The 17,985-nt window shown below is 44.6% G+C and overlaps 1 protein-coding gene and 1 long non-coding RNA gene across 2 annotated transcripts in view; one reads left to right on the plus strand and one right to left on the minus strand.

The window, feature by feature from the left end:
• The window catches only part of MARCHF10 (membrane associated ring-CH-type finger 10), a 113,766-nt gene that overhangs the window by 53,382 nt on the left and 42,399 nt on the right, over positions 1–17,985 (minus strand). The window lies entirely within an intron of this gene.
• The window catches only part of LOC121820635 (uncharacterized), a 129,048-nt gene that overhangs the window by 9,336 nt on the left and 101,727 nt on the right, over positions 1–17,985 (plus strand). Inside the window, exons 4-8 of the long non-coding RNA XR_009595609.1 lie at positions 870–6,012; positions 9,709–9,902; positions 13,422–15,038; positions 15,993–16,183; positions 16,630–16,766. This is a non-coding gene — a long non-coding RNA (uncharacterized LOC121820635). The remainder of the gene's footprint in view (positions 1–869; positions 6,013–9,708; positions 9,903–13,421; positions 15,039–15,992; positions 16,184–16,629; positions 16,767–17,985) is intronic.

The raw sequence follows: 17,985 nt of genomic DNA on the forward strand, positions 1-17,985 counted from the left end.
TTAAGAAAGACTCTACTTGTCAGTCTTCTGCAAAGAAGTCAGTATTAATCTATGCATGGACAAATCATGACTCACGTGGTGTCAGAATATCTTAACACAGCCTTACAGATGCAGTGAAATCTGTCTGCAGTGCAGGAGACCTGAGTTTGATCCCTGGGTTGGGAAGATCCCCTGGAGAAGGGAATGGCTACCCACTCCAGTATTCTTGCCTGAGAATTCCATGGACAGAGGAGCCTGGCGGGCTATAGTCCAAGGGGTGGCAAAAGAATTGGACACGACTGAGCAATTATCATACTTTGCCACACTTAGAGTGAAAACAACATACATAATTAGGAGAAACTTGGTCTTGAAGGTGATTTAAGTCCTGCCTTACGGTCTTAGGTCCTGGTGTTCATATGATTTGCTAGGTGATGTGCTCCATGGCAAATAAAACCAAAGGACTGCCTCCCCTCCTCCCAGGGAAAGGGTCACTAAATACTCCTGCATTGCACAATGGTCTGTACTGGCAAGTCCTCTGAAAACGTATTCCTCTGTTGACACAGAGTGCTAAATTGATGCCCACCCACCCCCTCCCCTGCCTCTCCAGTGGTGGCAATTTGTATTGATCTTGCTCCCTGTTCTCGCTGACAGTTGTGGCATTTTCATTTCAAGCCACCTGACTCAGGAAAAGACTCAGGAATTATTGGGTGCAACGTGAGACAAACTCAGCTCTCAAAAAAGTCCCCCACCTGTCAGTCTTCTATAGGGAAGTCAGTACAAATCTACAGGTGGACAGATCATTCTTCTCTGGATTATAAATCTTGTTTGGTAACTTAGAGCCTGGCGACAGCCTTCCAACAAATAATTATTGTTTCTCTCTGCATTTTCAGAAAACAGACCACCCTCCGATAAAGGGGCGAGAAGAAGGAAAGGACATAATGAGTTGCTTGTTCTCCCTTTTCCCTTGTGAATCTGGAATTTAGCAGAAGTCCTTGACGATGATTCTGAAATGTCAAAGATGAAACACGAGGTCACTTCTGGGCAGGAGATAGGCTTCCCATTCTCAGAGAAGGAAATGTGGGCAGATTTTAATGATGGTGCCTAAGACGGTCATAGGCAAGAAGAACATCAGTGAGCATGTGACCAAACTTCCACACACTTACATTAGTGAATGGAGAAGCCTGCTCACACATCTATTTTCAGCCAGTGGAAAGGTAGGAAAGATGCTCTGGGCTAAGACAACCAATATCCATGGTTACAGCATCAAGAGCAGTTAATAGTGTCCACTGCTACTGATGGGTCTCTCCCCATCACCCTCAGCCAGAATGAGAATTTTTGCTTGCCCCAGGTGGTAGTGAATCCAGAGGAGTTGGTGAAGAGACTCTTAATTGGGTGGGGTGTTAAGCCATGTTTATCCTCCCGTCTCCCTTTCATTTGTACCAAACGTGAAAGAAAGTTTGGCCAATTAAACCATGCCTAAAAGAGTTGGACACAACTTAGCAATTAAGCAACAAACAACAAGAAAATTATGTTTGGAATCATGCACTTGCCTTTCAAATACATCTTTCTCTGGTTCCTGGTTCTATCAACCTGACTTCCAGTTGTGAATCCCTCTCTTTTTTTTTTTTAACTTTTTATTTTATATTGGAATATAGCTGATAGTTTCAGGTGGACAGCAAAGGAACTCAGTCATACATATTACGAGTATGATAATCACTCTTAGGTCCAGAAATTACAGCTGAAAGTGAGTGTTTTGTCAGCTGGGAACTAAATCCACAATGGAAAGAACTAGAATACTTATAAATGCACTACGGGGTCTTTTCCTGCTTGCTCCATTGACTCATCTTAAGCCAATCACTTCAACGTTTTGTGTCCTCATTTGGGTCTTGTCAAGTACTCAGCCATTCTCATGCATCCTCTCTCCTGAAAGCCCATTTCGTTATCCAAGGAGGGTGAGCCTTGGGTGAAAGAAGTTGTAGTAACTCATTCTGGCAATAAAATGTAATATTAATATATAAGACTCTGTAGCCCAACATCCTGGGAGTGAATCCTCGCTGTTACACATAGTGACTGGGTGACATAGTGTTAGTTTTAGGTAGTTCATCTCTTTGCCTCTCAGGTTTTCTCATCTGTGAACAATAGTGCCTTCCTTTAGGTGGTTCTGTGAGGATGAAATGAGTTAGGATATGTTTGTTGCACTTAGAACACTGCCAGGCGCTGAGGAAGTGCCGTGTAAGCATTGGCTTTTGAAATTAGCCGTTCATGTTAAGCCGTTTAAACAATTAACTAGCTAACTACTGAACATTAACTGCTTGCTGTTGAAACCAAAACCATAAGCCCCTCTGGAAATTCTAGTGGGTTTTCACGTATTTCAAAGAGCAACGGACAGCAAGGTGGGGCAAGTCCTACACTCGACTCTTGATTTCTTCCAAAGGCTGTATAATTTATGATTGTGACATAAGTAGCCAGTTGATATTTATCTAGCCTTAAGAAAAATGTGGTACAATTTCCCCTTCAGACAATAAAGCTCTAATGGAAAATATTTAACATTTAAAGATTATCAGATGATAATAATTAAATTATACTGATTTAAAGCTGATTTTAAAACAGTGTCTCCTCCTCTTGCAAGTTTAAAGAGTAATTACAATTTTCATTTCTTCTCCCTTATGTTCCTATGTTGAAATGTCACATGGAGGTGGAGGCAACAGCACATTGCTATTCCTTTAAGAGGAAGAAAACTAGCTCTGTCTTTCAAAATCAAAGCCTGAAACATGAAACAAAAACAAACAAAACTGGAAAGCCTAGACTATATCATACATGTGCAGACATTAGATTCTCTCTTGGCAGTCTGAAAAGAGTCCTAAGAGAGCCATGTTAACTAAAGAAACTATTATTGAAATTAATTTGTATATAGGGTATTAGGATTTTTGTAATTAACATTTTTCAAAGATTCCCCAGCTTGCTCTTTGGGCATTGTCCACAATAAAGTTGAGATATTACCTTAGAGCTAGAATCTCTCAAAAGTTCAGAAAGGGGCTTCCCTGGTGATCCAGTGGCTAAGATGCCATGCTCCCAATGCTGGGGGCCTGGGTTCAATCCCTGGTCAGAGAACTAGAGCTCATATGCTGCAACTAAGACCCATCACAGCCAAATACATAAATAGTACAAAAAATTTTAATCAAACCAATTAAAAGAAAAAAAGTTCAGAGAAAAACTCATACAGGAAAAAGAATTTACCTTAGGGTATGTATGTGGCGCTGGGCACTCACTGAAGTAGGATTTTGAAACATTATAATGGTTCTGGTTAGACCTTCTGGAAGGTAGAGACCCAAGAATTGGGAAGTGGGATACATTTTCCCAGGGATGTGAGAGTGACTAGATCTTTAGACAAGGACCTACTGATGTTGAGTCTGAGACGGCAGGGTGACATTGAACAGAGATGATCAGAAGAGCAAGGAGACAGAAGTCGTCAGGAACAGAAAGGATCAAGTCATTTTCCAGCTCTTGCCTGATGGCTCATTTCCAAGACCTAAGGAGCTGGTTCTCAACCGGTATGCCGCCTCCTCCCTCCCTCCCGTTGCTGAATTCTGATTGGTGTGTGCAAATCCCACTGCAGTCACGTGTCACGTGATGGATGGAAGGCTGAGCTGAGTGGATCTTATGACCTAGTGTAGAGATCAGGACATGACTTGCTGTGAATAAGAAAACAGGCAAAGAGCAGTGTCAGGCTGGTGCCAGAGAAAGCCAGTGTGCTTGTTACATTTGAAATAAAGCATTCTCATGAGATGGTGAAAGAGAAGGATCAAGGTTGTGAAACTCGACACTCAAACAGTAATGACACGGGAGGGGTGGCCAGGGGACTGTGGGTGCAAACGTGTGTCTTCAGAGTGTTGTCCTCAAAGTCCATGTTCCTACTGTGCCTCAGACACAAAAACTGCCTTTGAAAATCGAGGGCAGCTTGCATAAATATAGCACTGGCCAAGAAGTGCATTCCGGTTTTTCTATTACGTCATACGGGAAACCCCAGATGAACTTTTTGGCCAACCCAATAGCATTCGGGACAGGATGGGTACCTTTATGAGTTCAAGAAATATAAAGTTAGCAGCTTCTATGCAGTCTCATAAAGCTGGCTAAATGTTTTCTTTTCCAGGGTGGGGGTGGGGTGGGCAGAAAACTGTCAGGGCAGCAATCCCTGGGTTTCGAAGATCCCCTGGAGAAGGGAATAGCAACTCACTTCAGTATTCTTGCCTGGAAAATCTCATGGACAGAGGACCCCAGTGGGCTATAGTCCATGGTGTTGTAAGAGTCGGACACGACTTAATAGCTAAACCACTACCAAGGGCAGGAAAGTTCTTTCCATGTGCAAGACGATTTTGAAATTGCTTACCAGGATTGTAAACTTGAACAACAGTAAAGAACAGATTAGTAATTTTGCAGGGGTGGGATTTGGACTTGGGTACCACTCACCTAAATCCCACTGCTTCTTCACCCCGTTTGTGTCTCCCACCTGAAGATGTGGCTGCCAGGTGGGGTTGGATGAGATCAGACTCAGCAGGAGAAGCTTTTGGGAGTCAGCTGGGCTGTCATGTACCTGAATTTCATGAGCCGTTGTCTCTACCAACAACAGCTATAGAGAAAATGCTCCTGTCTGCCATCTTTTCTCTGATTCTCATGCTAGCAAGTTGGAATGGGGTTAATGTCTTCATAATCTTTGATCACCTTTGGGGCTGCTGTCTGAAGGAGAGGCATTGTGGGTCTTTAGTAGACCCTGCTTCCTGTTTATGAGACATCCCCCTGGGGAAGGGCCTCTGGCTGAAAGCTTTGCAAGCTACTGAAATGGCAAACATGACCTGTTTTATGACACTTGCTAGTATTTCTTAAACCCAACTGAATCCCTCATGTGCTTCAGAAATCATGGTTGGTTTACATGGGTGGTAACCATACATTTTCATGCTTGGGGGACAAGCAAATGTAGTGTTTTCTGAGATGGAGTTCTGTTTGGTGGGCAGTGAGTGAGGAAGTGGCATGTGGCCAGGAAATTGTTGGATTTAAAAAATTTGAACACTCCAGTATAGTGTTGTGTAGCACACTGGGACTGCCCTCTGTGAGAGGAGCATCTGAAGAACGTGAAAGATGGCCTTTAAGTGCAGGTCATCCATGAAAATACCTCCTACTCGAAACAATAAGTCATAAAACATCTAATTGAAAAGCATCATATGTACCTACTGTGTCTTCAGCCCCCACATACAAGTAAGGCGCTTGCAGTGTGGGCGTGCTCAGTCATGTCCAGCTCTTTGCAAATCCATGGACTGCCAGGCTCTTCAGCCCATGGGATCTCCCAGCAAGAATACTGGAGTAGGTTGCCATTTCCTCCTCCAGGGGATCTTCCCAACGCAGGGACTGAACCTGCATCTCTTCCATCTCTTGCATTGGCCGGTGGGTTCTTTCCCACTGCTCCATTTGGGAAGCCCGTGCTTGCAATGGGAGAGGCGCAATACTAGCCATACTAGCGAAACTATGTTTAGTGAAGTATAAATTGGGTGGTACCAGTTCTAAATTTCAGAGGCATTCACAGCAGAAAAAGAAAAAAAACGAGAAGTTAAGGGATGCTTCATGGAGGAGGTGGTATTTTCTAGGTGGTATTTGCTATGAAAGACTGATGGGAACTGGCTTTGGCTGGAATCAGCACAGGAGCCAAGGTGTGGATGGAGTGACACACGAGGTGTGATTCTCAGTGAGGCACGTGGCCAGAACAGAGGGCGTGGGGAAGGGAGGTAGGAAATATAGCTGGCTGGGACAGTCCCCCACACATCGTGGGGGTCTCTGAGATTCAAGCAAAGGATGGAGAATCAATGCATTGGAGAATAGGGTCCAACTGAAGGTTTCTGAGTTGAAAGCTGTCATTTTAATGTGGTATTTGTGGTATTTAAGATTAGCTTGTATGTTTCTTTCAGGGAGAAAAAAATGAAGCATCCAGCCAATTTGCCAGTGAAATGATGTTTTTGTAGTTTCAATGGCTTATTTTCATAAAATGTAAGTCTCTTCTTTATTGCAAGAAAAATGCATGTTCATAATGGAAAACTAAAGACAAAGAGAGAAATTTTAAAGCATTCAAAGCTCCATTAACCTTGGAATAAAAACTGCAAATCGCTTGGTCTGTGTTGTTTCAGAGCCCTTTTTAATGACTCTGTTGGGGACTGCTAGCTTTCCACTGAAATCCCTGCTCGAGCGATGAGAGCCACAGCTGGGATGTGCCGCCCACCCCGAACTCAGTGACTCAGTTTCCCCTGCAACAAGGTGTTGCCCTGGGAGGAAAGGCTCCCTGATGGGGTGGGAGCGGGAGTGATGTGTGCAGCTTGCTTCAGAGATCATCTCTGGCCCTGCACCTCAGCTGGAAAGGTATGTGTTAAACAGAAACATCACAGGCCTGAATCCCTGTGAGTCCTAGTGGAGGAGAGATGCCTTCTGATCTGGTTCAGCCAACCTGGGCCATCATATGTGTAAGAGATAAACCTCTGTCTTGACTGCATCATCACATTTTTGGTCCCTTTGTTATAGCAGCTAACATTACCCTACACATATGTTTATGTATCCCCATAAATGTTTCTTTTCACAGAAATAGAATTGAACCATACTTTACATTGTCACTTAATAATACATTGTATCCATAGATACCTTTCTACAATTTTTTCAACCTTATTTTTAAAAATTTCAAATCTATGGAGAAGTTGAAAGAATAATAGAAATAACATCCCTTCCCCTTGCCAATTTGCTTTCTCTCTCTCTCTCTATATATATATATATAATATATATATAATTAATATATATATTCTTTTTCTAAACAATTTAAAAGTGACTGGACTTCATGATACTCTTACCCCTGAATACTTCAACATGCATCTCCTATCAAAATAGCTGTTCTCCTACAAAGCCACAATACTGTTATCCGACCCAAGAGAATTTAATAGCTTCATAACATCACCTAATATGTAGAGCATATTTGAACTGAACTGTCACCAGAGTGCCTGTTTCGATCTACGGTCCAGTGAAGATACGCCAGTTGCACGCACTTGCTATGTCTCTCTAGTTCTCGGCCCTTTTTGCCTTTTCATGATTTTTACTGTTTGAAAAGTCTCAGCCTCATAGAAGGTTGTGTGTTTTGGATTTGCAAGCTTTCTCATAATAAAATTGGGGGTTAATCATTTTGGGTAAGAATATTGCACAGGTGGTGGTATCCATCACCTCAGCACAAAACAACACTGTTTGGTCTCTAGGGTAAGGAGCTGACTGCTAGGTTTCTGACTGTTAGATTTTTTCTATATTATTTTTTAATATAAAAGTGCACGTTTCCCTTTTGTAATTAGTAGGTAATCTATGGGATGATTCTTTGACAATAGCCTATTAATTACACATTTTATTCAATAATTTTAGCATCTTTTGATGTGCTTTGACTGAATTGATAGTTACATCATAGTAGCAAAATGATGATTTTTCTATTATTTCTTCTACAATTATTAGCTGGTATTCTTCTCTAAAGAATTTTCCTTTCCTCCCTTCTTGTTTGTTTACTTGTTTGTTATCATCATTGTGGTCTCACGGGCATATTTTATTTAATTATCTCATCACATTTTTTGAGGCTCAAGAAGTGGTGAATGGGAATTCATTCTAGTCTACTGTTGACTTGAGTCCCTGAGCACTTCTTCGCTTTCTGGTACAGTAAAATTTCATAGCCTAACCTTGTACTTTACCTGGCTCAGACCTAGAATCAGTTGTTTTCCCAGTAAGCTCTAGTTCCTTCTAGTTTAGAGAGCTATTTAGAAATCAATATCTGCTTGCTATGCGCATTTATTGCAAATAGAGGGACAGTGTTCCTAAATCTTTTCACTGGAATTAATTAGAAATATGTATTTTAAAAATTATAAGCTCACAGAAATATTTAAAGTTAAAATTAAATATTTTATGGGGTTTTCCCTTCCTTTCTTTTATTTTCTCTCTCATATTTAAAATCTTTATTCCTCAGTTATAACATTTATTAATTTTTTACTCTGCAATACACATGAAATAATTTCAGAATCACAATACAAATGTTACTCTAACAAACCCACTAAGTAAAGTTTATTCTTTCTTAACAGCTCTCTTTGTCTTTACAATATATTCACATTGTATGGCTCTGTCATAATTATTTCTGTTGGTCATTTAGGTTGCTTCCAATTTCTTCTGTGGTAAATGATGCTATGATGAATATTCTTATATATTTATGCACATCATCAATTATTTCTTTATTCCTGAAGTGGGAATTTATATTGGTAGATTAACAGTATCACAAAGATTTACAAATTTTTGTTCCCAAACTGTCCTCCAGAAATGATGTATTAATTTACATTTCCAGATGTACATGCCAGATTCTACAAGTATTCTCCAACTACATATTATCTTTTAGAAAGAGTCTTTGTCATCTTGGGAAAATACTGTAATTTGTAACTTGTATGTAATTTTAATTTAATTATTGAGTAGGTTCATTTATTTTAGCTCATCTGTTTAGAATCTATATTCCACCTATTTCTAAAAAGGGTCTGAAATGACTTAAAAGCTAAACTGAAAAGAGTGTAAAAAAATGGGAAAAGACAAAACTAATTTATGGTGAAAACATGCAGAATAGTGGTTGCCTCTGAGAGGGATGGGGCGGGAATTGACTGGGAAGGGGCATGGGATAATGGAAACTCAGTGAGGAGTCAGGTTATATGGTTACAAGCATTTATCAAAACTCATGAAATACTGCTCTTAATATCTGTATAAGTCACGGGAGGTAATTTTTACCTCTAAAATTTAAAAATAGGAAAAAAATAGAACAAATCAAATCACAAAAACTGTAAACAAATATTCAACTCTAGCTAACGATGTATGTCGGAGAAGACAATGGCACCCCACTCCAGCACTCTTGCCTGGAAAATCCCATGGATGGAGGAGCCTGGTGGGCCGCAGTCCATGGGGTCGCTAAGAGTCGGACACAACTGAGCAACTTTACTTTCACGCATTGGAGAAGGAAATGGCAACCCACTCCAGTGTTCTTGCCTGGAGAATCCCAGGGACTGGGGAGCCTGGTGGGCTGCCGTCTATGGGGTCGCACAGAGTCGGACATGACTGAAGCGACTTAGCAGCAGAAGCAGCAGCAGCAATGATGTATGTATGTGTTAGTCGTTCAGTCATGTCTGACTCTTTGTGACCCCGTAGATGGCAGCCCACCAGGCTCTTCTGTCTATGGAACTCTCCAGGCAAGAATACTGGAGTGGGTGGCCATTCCCTTCTCCAGAATGACGTACTGGGTTGGCCAAAAAGTTCGTTTGGGTTTTTCCATAACATCTTATGCTTTTTAAGTTTTCTCCAGGGGGAAACAGGTCGAGTACTGATGTTTGCAACTTACTTTGAAATGCACCAAAACACGAGATGGCTCAATGGATGGATAAGGGGCTAGATACGTGATAAAGCAGGTGCAGCAAAGTGTCAGCACTGTAGTATCTAGGTGGTGGGGATGTGGATATTCATAGTACACATCTGTCAGCCTCTCCGTATGTTTAGAAGCTCCTGGTAAAATGCTGGAGGGAAAGGGAGAGCGGCGCTATAGATGGAGAAGTACAGGTGTTTTCAGGGCAGCTGGGATAAATGAGGTACTTTTGGAAAATGCTGCTGGTCTTCTAATGTATGGTTCATCATAGACATTCATTTCTTTAGATTAAAAAATCTTGGCCGGGACTTCTTTGGTGGTCCAGTGGTTAAGAATCTACCTTCCAAGGCAGGGGACACAAGCTCAATCCCTGGTCTGGGCAGATTCCACAGGCCACAGAGCAACTAAGCCCGCACCCTGCAACTACGGAAGTCCGTGAGTATGCCGCAATGAAGGATCCCTCACGACGCAACAAAGATCAGTAAGTTAGACCCGACACAGCCAAATAAATAAATAAATATTAAAAAGCAACCTTTCTCTTCATAATATCATCAGGTAACAATGAGAGATCAGTGATCAACTCAGTAAAGTCAATGTAAGATAAATTTTAAAGGAAATGTCTTATCTTACACTTGGTGCTTTAGGATGAGCATACAGTTACACTAACAGGGAACCTCCAATGGAAAAGGCAACACAACTACTTATGTTGGGACTATGAGAATAAGGACTCAAAGACTGCCCTTACAGAGCTGATGGGGACTTCCCTGGTGGTCCAGTGGTTATGACTCTACATTTCTACGGCAGGGGTCATGAGTTCGATCCCTGGTTGGTGAACTAAGATCTTACATCCTGTGTGGTGCAGCCAGGAGGGAAAAAAAAGAACGAAGGGCCAGGCTGGGAACTTTAGCACTGGGCCTGTTGATGGGCAGCCAGAGTGGAGTGGGTTACATTGTGAATAGGAAGTGCATCTTATTTTATGCATTTGAAAATATTATTGTGAGAAGAACAGGCAAAGAAGTCATCATTATTGCCTAAGAAGCCTGTGACAGAAAACCAGGATTTACTCCCAGGTGTAGAGTGAGAAGAGAAGCAAGCCTGGAGGAATCCCAGGACTGGAGAAGGGAGGAGCAGAAGAAGCCAGGAGAGAATCAGGAGACTGTGGCTTCGTAGAAGCTCAGGGACACAGCATTTCAAGGAGTGTGGCGTGGCCAGGTGAGTCAGAGCTGCCGAGAGGTCGAGCACAGTGAGGACCACAGGAGGCCTTCTGCACCACAGACGTGGAAGGCATCTGACCAAGAGCCATTTCTGTGGAAGATGTCCATGGCAGCCAGGTTGGAGTGGGTTGCATTGTGAGTAAGAGGTGGGGAAACGGAGTCAATCAGAGTAAATGATTCTTCTAAGAACCTTGACTGGGAGGGAGAAGAAATAAGCGGAGGGGATGTAGACTCAAGGAGGCTCTGTTCTGCTAAAGTTTTAGACAGGAGAGCTTAGTGTTAGTTGCTCGGTTATGTCCGACTCTTTGTGACCCCCCTGGACTGTAGCCCTCCAGGCTCCTCTGTTCATGGGATTTCCCAGGCAAGAATACTGCAGTGGGTTGCCATTTCCTTCGCCAGAAGATCTTCCTGACCCAGGGATCGAACCCAGGTCTCCCACATTGCAGGCAGATTCTTTACCATCTGAGCCACCAGGGAAGCCCCAAGAGCTTAGGTCATGATTAAACACAGATGGGAAGGCTCTGGTACAGAGTTGGGAGGTGCAGGAATGGAAGTGAGGAGAGAGCTAGGAGGTGGGCTCCGGAGCAGAGGTGGAGACGTTGATGACTGGATGGCAATGAGGGGAGGGCGGTGCAGTTTTCAGCAGCCTGGGTACAGACCCAGAGACCATGGATGAGCAGGATTTTGCCAGAGAGGTATGGAAACAAAACAAAGGGCAAGGCAACGTTAAGAGGATCAAACACAGAACACAGCCTGCTTGGGAAGGGAAGTTTAGCCCAGAGTGGGCAATAAGAGGGCAAAGGGAGACGAACCAGTGAGCCAGAGGTTCCCCATGGGAAGAAGTGTCACAGTAGAAGTGGTTGAGCAGAAGAGCAGGAAGGCTGGTGGTGATCAGTAATTTTTAGAGATGGAGAACTTTATCTGATGATGCCGACTAGGATGTGGTGTTGGGGAGGGTAGCAGAGAGGGATGGAGGGGGACCTTTAAGATGCTTGGGGACCTGAGGAGACAGGGTGTGGCTAGATCACCCAGGTAGATGCTGAACTCATCTAGGCCAGGGGTCCCCAACCTCTGGACCACAGACCGGTACCTCCTGTCCAATCAGTGGTGGCATCAGGTTAGAAATAAAGTGCACAATAAATGTAATGTGCTTGAATCATCCCCAAACCATCCTCTGCCCCCTGGTCTGTGGGAAAACAGTCTTCCATGAAACCGGTCCCTGGTGCCTAAAAGGTTGGGGACTGCTGATCCACGCTTGCGACCAGAGTTCAGGAGACGGGGTGGAGAGGAAGGGAGCCACGGCCGGTCCTCACTGAAGAGGGGAGAGTGGCCAGGAGACAACAAGGATGACGGCAGCAGGGAATGGCGGAATGAAGCAGCACAAGCCCCAGCGGACGGCGTGTCCAACAGAGCCAGCGGAGCGGTGGTCTGACAGCAGCGTCAGGGAGCAAGAAGGGCGCCCTCCTGCCTCCTGATCTGAGGAAGGGCTGCGGGGGGATGTGAACACCACCACCCCCTCCGCCAGGGGGCGCTCTGGTGCACATTTCCTGTGCTGCGGGGAGACTGGCCTGCCTACCGGCTCCCCAGTGAGCCTCTGTGACTCCGACTGTCTCTTCCGCCTGTAACCTCTGCCCTACCCTGGCTCCCCACCCACTACTCCCAGCTCCCCAGTACCTGCCCGTGTCTTAATATCCAACGGAAAATCAGCATCTCCAGAAAGGTTTCCCAGGTTTCCCTTGCCTTCTTATCACACTCATCAGATACTATCTTGACCTGCAGGCATTCGTGTGATGTCTTATTTTACCAACACTATGAACTACCCGAGGGTGGGAGCGAGGCACAGTTTACTCATCACTATCGCCCCATATACCACCCAACACAGTGTCTTGGACACCAGTGATTTATAATTCTGCAAAAAGAAAGCAATGTAACAGTAGAACAAAAGCAGATTTTAGGATGAAATGCTATAATTATAAATTATACTTAATGCAGGCATGCCTCTGAATAATCACATCTTGCAACGGAAAATTTTTAAAATTTTGATATCTGAATTTTAATAGGTTTTTAACAAGTTTTTTGGTTTTAAAAAGCTGTTGGAATCTTTTTTTTTTTTTTAAGTAGGGGATTTTAATAAGAGGTTGCAAATGGAAACACACAGCACTACATAAAATGTGAAAAGAGCCACTTGATTATAATCTTCGCTCATGCAATTTCTGAGCTGCTCAGTCCAATTAACACGGGGAACTCTTGGGGTCAGATATCAGCAAGGCTCGGTACCATGGATTTCACTGAGTGGGGATAACCAATTGGTGTTTGTCTGACCTGGCCGCATGGTAGAGTCATCCTGTGGAAGGATTGACCCTAGGCTATCCTGCTTATCTGTTGAAAAGGCAGGATGATGCTCTGGAAGCAGCTGCAATTTAAACTGACAGTTGCCCCATTTTCCTGCCATGCCCTATTTTAAGATTACCTAGTGGAGCTCAGGCAAAGCACAGAAACAAAAAAGAAATGAGGCCCGGCTGGTTCTGCCTGGATGCAGTTATTCGCCCGTGCCATTGCTGCTCTGAAAGGTCTGTGGGTCCTGGCTGTGTCCACAGAGGGGCCTGTGCTCCAGGTCTTCCAATTACTCTGTAATCTGATCACAACCTTCACATGAAGTGTTCCCTTGGTATCTCTAATTTTCTTGAAGAGATCTCTAGTCTTTCCCATTCTATTGTTTACCTCTATTTCTTTGCATTGATCACTGAGGAAGGCTTTCTTCTCTCCTTGCTATTCTTTGGAACTAGGTGGCAAGAATACACAGAAGAACTGTACAAAAAGATCTTCATGACCCAGATAACCATGATGGTGTGATCACTCACCTAGAGACAGACATCCTGGAATGCAAAGTCAAGTGGGCCTTAGGAAGCATCACTATGAACAAAGCTAGTAGAGGCGATAGAATTCCAGTTGAGCTATTTCAAATCCTAAAAGATGATGCTGTGAAAGTGCTGCATTCAATATGCCAGCAAATTTGGAAAACTCAGCCACAGGACTGGTAAAGTTCAATTTTCATTCGAATCCCAAAGAAAAGCAGTGCCAAAGAATGTTCAAACTACTGCACAATTACACTCATCTCACACACTAGCAAAGTAATGCTCAAAATTCTCCAAGCCAGGCTTCAACAGTGTGTGAACCAGGAAATTCCAGATGTACAAGCTGGATTTAGAAAAGGCAGAGGAACCAGAAATCAAATTGTCAACATCTGTTGGATCATCAAAAAAGCAAGAGAGTTCCAGAAAAATGTCTACTTCTGCTTTATTGACTATGCCAAAGCCTTTGACTGTGTGGACCACAACAAACTGTGGAAAATTCTTAAGAGATAGGAATAGCAGACCACCTGACCTGCCTCTTGAGAAACCTGTATGCAGATCAGGAAGCAACAGTTAGAACTGGACATGGAACAACAGACTGGTTCCAAATTGGGAAAGGAGTACGTCATGGCTGTATATTGTCACCCTGCTATTTAGCTTATATGCAGAGTACATCATGCAAAATGCCAGGCTGGATGAAGCACAAGCTGGAATCAAGATTGTTGGGAGAAATATCAGTAACCTCAGATATGCAGATGACACCACCCTGGTGACAGAAAGCAAGGAAGAACAAAAGAACCTCTTGATGAAAGTGAAAGAGGAGAGTCAAAAAGTTGGTTTAAAACTCATCATTCAGAAAACTAAGATCATGGCATCCAGTCCCATCACTTCATGGCAAATAGATGAGGAAACAATGGAAACAGTGACGGACTTTATTTTTTGGGCTCCTAAATCACTGCAGATGGTGACTGCAGCCATGAAATTAAAAGACGTTCGCTCTTTGGGAGAAAAGTTATGAACAACCTAGAAACTTATTAAAAAGCAGAGACATTACTTTGTCAACAAAGGTCCATCTAGTCAAAGCTATGGTTTTTCCAGTGGTCATGGATGTGAGAGTTGGACTATGAAGAAAGCTGAGTGCTGAAGAATTGACGCTTTTGAACTGTGGTGTTGGAGAAGACTCTTGAGAGTCCCTTGGACTGCAAGGAAATCCGACCAGTCCATCCTAAAGGAAATCAGTCCTGAATATTCATTGGAAGGACTGATGGTAAAGCTGAAACTCCGATACTTTGGCCACCTGATGAGAAAAACTGATTCATTTGAAAAGACCCTGATGCTGGGAAAGATTGAAGGCAGGAGGAGAAGGGGAAGACAGAGAATAAGATGGTTGGATGGCATCACCGACTCAATGGACATGAGTTTGAGTAAGCTCCAGGAGTTGGTGATGGACAGGGAAGCCTGGCGTGCTACAGTCTATTGAGTTGCAAAGAGTCGGAGATGACTGGGTGATTGAACTGAACTGATCTCAAAGAAAGCCTCTGGTTCAGCCTGGTGAGTTACCTGGTGAAATGTTCAATTACACCAAGATGATCTCTTATAAAATATGAGTGAGTCCTGGGTCAACTTTGGGCTAGTCTGAGTTTCCTCTGTCCACAGAAAACTGCTTGTGTGTTTGTGTGTGTGTGCGTCAGTAGGAAAGAAAGATGCTTTCATCTGAAAAGCCAGCCGTCTGAGGCAATGGCGGACTTATGTCCAGAGGTCAGCTCCAAAGATTCTGCTCAGTCATGAGTTTTTGTTTTTTTTTTTTTAACTTTTAAATTTTGTATCGGAATATAGCCAATTAACAGTGCTGGGGTAGTTTCAGGTGCACAGCAAAGGGACTCAGCCACACACATACTAGCATCCATTCTCCCCCAAGGGGCTTCCCAGGTGGCTCAGCAGTAAAGAATCTGCCTGCCAATGCAGGAGATTTGGGCTTCATCCCTGGGTTGGGAAGACCCCCTGGAGAAGGGCATGGCAACCCACTCTAGTACTCTTGCCTGGCTCAGCCCATGACAGAGGAGCCTGGTGGGCTACAGTCCTTGGGGTCACAAAGAGTCAGACACGACTGAGCACACAGAGCCAGCAGCAGCATTCTCCCCCAAACCTCCCTCCCATCCTGGCTGCCCCATAACACTGAGCAGACTTCCCTGTGCTGAACGGTAGGAGAGAGCTTCTTCTGTCTCTGTATTCTTGCCCACCTGGGATTAAAGGAACCCACCGAGAGCTTTAAAGCTGCCACCTGTCCCTTGGCGGAGTGGTGAGCCAGGCTCTCTGTAGCTGGTTAGTCTGGTCATCAGCAGTGAGGTTGTTTCCAGATGGCTGATGGCAGTTTCAATCTTCAGAGCCAGACTGGCCCTTGTTCACTGCCTGTCTCACCAAACCACCCTCCTCTGGATGATTTCAAGCCAGGCTGGGGATTGCTCACCACCCTGGTAACAGTACCCGCTTTCTTCTCTTGCTCAGGGGAGGGGTCCTGCTCCGGCTGCATCACTATGACTTCAACATGAGCATATTCCTAAAATGGTCTTGCGACTGTCAGCCTTCAAGCATTCATGGAGTGCTTAGCATGTGGTGGGCACTGGAAATGGAGTAACCACGAGGGCCTGCTCCTGAGTGACCCCCAGCCTGAGGAGGAGACAGACACGTGTCCTAAGGTGGGCTTGAGCCTGGAGAGTGGTATGGGGACACAGTGAAGGAACGAAAACAAAACCACCGGACCCCCCAGTAGCTGCTCGGAAGCTCCTCCCAAAGGAGGTGCTTGCAGAGTTGAGAGTCAGGCCACCAATGGCCTTGAGGGCCGTCAAACACTTTGCTAAGGTGTTTGAACTTGATCCCAAGACAATGGGGAACCGCTAGAGAACTTTTTTAAAAAAACATTTATTTATTTGGCTGCACTGGGTCTTAGTAGCGGCACATGGGACCTTTAGTCGCGGCATGTAGGACCTAGTTCCCTGACCAGGGATGGAACCTGGGCCCCCTGCATTGGGAGCTCAGAGTCTTAGCCACTGGCCCACCAGGGAAGGCCCCACTAAAGAACTTGTAATAGCAGAGCAACACAATCTAATTTGCTTTTAGAAGGATCATTCTTACTGCTGCCTAGGACACTGGCCAGAAGGGTTGAGGTGAAGGTGAAATGACCAGGAAAATGGCTCCTACAATAATCCAGGCAAGAAGAAAAAAGGAAGACAGAGCTGCGTAAAGGGAGGTGCTGGTGGACAGATCTCAAGACAGAGGAAGGTAAGACAGTCCAGCTCTGGTGTCTGACAGCTGTCAGATGTGAGAAGGAGAGGGAGGAGGAGTCTAAGGGTCTCCAGAATTCTCCTGGGCCGAAAGAAGTTCAGGCAAAACAAACTCAAGCGAAGATTCTCACAGGTGTGCACCCGGCAAACCGTGGGCTGCGCATTCCATCGCCCTGACGTCCATGTCGGGTTCCAGAGGCGGGGCGGAGGTGTGTTGTCACTCAGGGGCACCTGGAGGGCGCGGAATCTGTGCTAGAGTCAAGGGGGCGGCAGGGACAACACCTGGCCAGGTGTTAGGGATGACTCACAGCCTCCCAGGGTGGGGCAGTTGGAGCGTGTGTGTGTGTGTGTGTGTGTGTGTGTGTGTGTGTGTGTGAGAGAGAGAGAGAGAGAGAGAGAGAGAGAGAGAGAGGGAGAGAGAGAGAGAGAGAGAGAGAGACCTGCCTCAGCCACACACAGCCCCCAGGGCCAGAAGGATGGGAGGCCCAGCCCAAGGGGAGTCTGGCAACACACAAGTAGAAGTTAGAGAAAATCAAAAGAATGAGTCACAGAACACATATGCCATGTGCTAAGCTGGCTGCTTCCGTGACACCCCCAAGGGTGTCGGTAGGTTGACACTGACAGATTAATGGGAGAAGAAACAACTCCCTGAGAGCCGTTTGAAAGAGGAGAGGCTCAAGGTTTTCACAGGCAGGAGAGGCTGAAGAGAAAGGTAGTGAAAGGAGGCATGCAAATATACCCAGGTCAGAGGAAAACCCAAATGCAAAGCAAGCCAGCTGACTCATCATCCAAGAGCAAACGTTTGCAAGGAGCTGTCACGGGCAAAGCACTGTAGTTTGGATTATGCAGGGCTGATTTCTGGGAAACAAAACTCTTTCCTGGCCCATGAGATCTTGTCTTATCTTTTGGACTTGACTGTAATCTGGAGCACTTTCGTAGTGGTTCAGTGGTAAAGAACCCGCCTGCAGTGCGGGAGACACAGGTTTGAACCTTGGATTGGGAAGATCCCCTGGAGAAGGAAATGGGAACCCACTGCAGTGTTTTTGCCTGGAAATCCCACAGACAGAGGAGCCGGGCAGGCTATAGTCCATGGGGTCAGACACAATTTAGCAGCTAAACAACAACATAATCTGGAGGTACTGTTCCATAGGATTTCTGCAAGTGGCTACTGAACCTGGAACTTCATTCACAATTTTATTTTAATTAATTTATATAGT

This window comes from Ovis aries, chromosome 11, assembly GCF_016772045.2.
Source record: "Ovis aries strain OAR_USU_Benz2616 breed Rambouillet chromosome 11, ARS-UI_Ramb_v3.0, whole genome shotgun sequence".
Classification (NCBI taxonomy): Eukaryota; Metazoa; Chordata; class Mammalia; order Artiodactyla; family Bovidae; genus Ovis; species Ovis aries.